Source organism: Heterodontus francisci, chromosome 24 (genome assembly GCF_036365525.1).
Source record: "Heterodontus francisci isolate sHetFra1 chromosome 24, sHetFra1.hap1, whole genome shotgun sequence".
Lineage (NCBI taxonomy): Eukaryota > Metazoa > Chordata > Chondrichthyes > Heterodontiformes > Heterodontidae > Heterodontus > Heterodontus francisci.
In genome coordinates this window covers 38264262-38267650 of record NC_090394.1, presented here as the reverse complement: position 1 = coordinate 38267650, position 3389 = coordinate 38264262, and positions in this window count along the sequence as shown.

Here is a 3389-nt window from a genome sequence, read left to right as displayed (position 1 = left end):
GTCGATGTCACAAGGTGCTCTCTCACAGTGCTCGCCTGCTTCTTAAATAACACAAGGTGCAGATCATTCTTTTTGTGAAGAACAACTTCTTGATGTCAATCTGAAAATTGTTTTTCACCAGTTTTAACCTGTGTACTTTTAGTCCTGCTGTCATGATTTCAATTGCACAAATTAACTTTCTATATTGCTTATGTAGCTCTTAAAACCTACTTTTTTAACCAAGCTTTTGGTCACCTGCCCTAAAATCTCCTTCTATGACTTGGTGTCAAATTCTGTTTCATAATGCTCCTAGGAAGCGCCTTGGGTTTAAGGGCACTAGATCAATGCAAGTTGTTGTTGTTAAGGTCACTTTTTTATTGTCTCTTTTAAGGCTGAAAATCTCAGGACTTTCCAGTCTTTTAATATTAGGGGTCAGTTGTGTGTCTTTCCTACAATATGTCCAAGGCTTGTTTTTCTCCCTTCTGACTTAACAACTTGCATTTATATAATGCCTTTAAGGTAGTAAAATGTCCAAGGCGATTCATAGGGGGGTAATCAGACAAACATTTAACACCAAGTCACATAAACAGATATTGGAGGAGAAATTCGTCTCCGGTGTTACGCGTACATATGTTGATTCTGCAGGGCAGGCAGTGCTGTGGGCCCCTACCTGTGTGGCCCCCATGGCATTCCTCATTAATATCATTGCTAGAAGTGGTGCTACACGAACTATTTTCTCCCCCCCATTAGGACAGATAACCAAAAACTTGGTGGAAGAGAGAGGTTTTAAAGAACATAACCAAAACTGCACACAGTACTCAAGGTGTGGACTGACCAAAACAGTAATTGAGGAAAATAATGGCACTTAAGTGTGACAAATCCCCAGGACCAGATGGTTTCCATGCTAGGATTTTAAAGGAAGTAGATGAAAACGTTGCAGATGGCACTATAATCTTCCCAAGTTTTCAAGATTTGGGTACCATTTCTTTAGATTGGAAATGTGGCTTTCTATTCCATCATCTAAGTTGTTAATAAATACAATGAATAGTTGAGGCCCCAAAACAGATCCTTGCAGGACATCATGAGTCACATCTTGCCAATTAGTCTACCTGTCCATTATTCCTACTCTTTGTCTCCTGCCATCTAGCTAATTTCCTAACTTGGTCAATAATTAACCTTCAATTCCATGAACTTCCACTTTAGCTAATAGCCTTCTGGAATTCCATGTAAGTAATATCCATAGACATTCCCCTGTCCACTACCTTTGAATTTTTTGAAGAGGTGACCAATCAGGCTGTTCAGGCATGATTTACCCTTTACAAGTCCATGCTGGCTCTTTCTGATAGCTGAAAATTTTCAAGGTGCTCAGTCACCCTATCCTTAATTATATTAAGGATAGTATATAAAGTTGAGGAAAAAGGGCACAGGCATAGCTCTGGAGGGATACAAGATGGCCAGGAAGGATCTGAAGAAAGGGATTAGGAGAGCTAAGAGAGGGCATGAAAAATGCTTGGCGGGTAGGATAAAAGAAAACCCCAAGGCCTTTTACGCGTATGTCAGAAATATGAGGATGACCAGGGGGACCATAGGTCCGGTCAAGGACAATAGCGGGAGACTGTGTGTTGAGCCGGAAGAGATAAGTGAGGTTTTGAATGAGTACTTCTCTTCGGTATTTACGAATGAGAAGGGGTGTATTACTGAAGAGGACGGTGTGAAACAGACTGGTAAGCTCGAGGAAGTGCTCGTTAGGAGGGAAGATGTGTTGGGGTTTTTGAATAACTTGAAGATAGACAAGTCTCCCGGGCCTGACGGGGTATATCCAAGGATGTTATGGGAAGCAAGGGATGAAATTGCAGAGCCGCTGGCAATGATCTTTTCATCTTCTCTGCTGACGGGGGTGGTACCAGGTGATTGGAGGGTGGCAAATGTTGTGCCCCTGTTCAAGAAAGGGAATAGGAACAACCCTGGGAATTACAGGCCAGTTAGTCTTACTTCGGTGGTAGGCAAGTTGATGGAAAAGGTGCTGAGGGATAGGATTTCTGAGCATCTGGAAAGACACTGCTTGATTCGGGACAGTCAGCACGGTTTTGTGAGGGGTAGGTCTTGCCTCACAAGCCTGATTGAATTCTTTGAGCAGGTGACCAAGCAAGTGGATGAGGGTAAACCAGTGGATGTGGTGTACATGGATTTTAGTAAGGCATTTGATAAGGTCCCCCATGGTAGACTTATGGAGAAAGTCAGGAGGCATGGGATAGTGGGGAATGTGGCCAGTTGGATTAAGAATTGGCTAACTGATAGAAGGCAGAGAGTGGTCTTAGATGGTAAATACTCAGCCTGGAGCCCAGTTACCAGTGGCGTGCCGCAGGGATCAGTTCTGGGTCCTCTCCTGTTTGTGATTTTTATTAACGACTTGGATGAGGAAGTCGAAGGGTGGGTCAGTAAATTTGCAGATGATACAAAGGTTGGTGGAGTTGTGGATACCGAGGAGGGCTATTGTCGTCTGCAGGGGGACTTGGATAGGTTGCAGTGCTGGGCTGAAAAGTGGCAGATGGAGTTTAACCCTGAAAAGTGTGAGGTCGTCCATTTTGGAAGGACAAACATGAATGCAAAATACTGGGTTAACGGTAGGGTTCTTGGGCATGTGGAGGAGCAGAGAGACCTTGTGGTCTATGTGCATAGATCATTGAAAGTTGCAACTCAAGTGGATAGGGCTGTGAAGAAGGCATATGGGGTGTTAGCGTTCATTAGCAGAGGGATTGAATTTAAGAGCCGTGAGGTGATGATGCAGCTGTACAGGACCTTGGTAAGGCCTCATTGGGAGTACTGTGTGCAGTTCTGGTCGCCTCATTTTAGGAAGGATGTGGAAGCCTTGGAGAGGGTGCAGAGGAGATTTACCAGGATGTTGCCTGGAATGGAGAATAAGTCTTACGAGGAAAGGCTGAACATTCTAGGCCTCTTCTCATTAGAAAGGAGAAGGATGAGGGGTGACATGATAGAGGTTTATAAGATGATCAGGGGAATAGATAGGGTAGACAGTCAGAAACTTTTTCCCCGGGTGGAGCAAAGCGTTACAAGGGGTCATAAATTTAAGGTGAAGGGTGGGAGATATAAGGGGGATGTCAGGGGAAGGTTCTTTACCCAGAGAGTGGTCGAGGCATGGAATGCCTTGCCCGGGGAAGTTGTTGAGTCAGAAACTTTAGGGACTTTCAAAAGGCTTTTGGATAGGTATATGGATAAAGGAGAATGATGGGGTATAGATTAAATTGTCCTTGACAGAGGACAAAGGATCGGCACAACATTGTGGGCCGAAGGGCCTGTTCTGTGCTGTATGTTCTATGTTCTATGTTCTATGTTCTATAGACTCTAGTTATTTCGCAACAAATGGTTCAATTGAAGCAATCAAAAGGGAA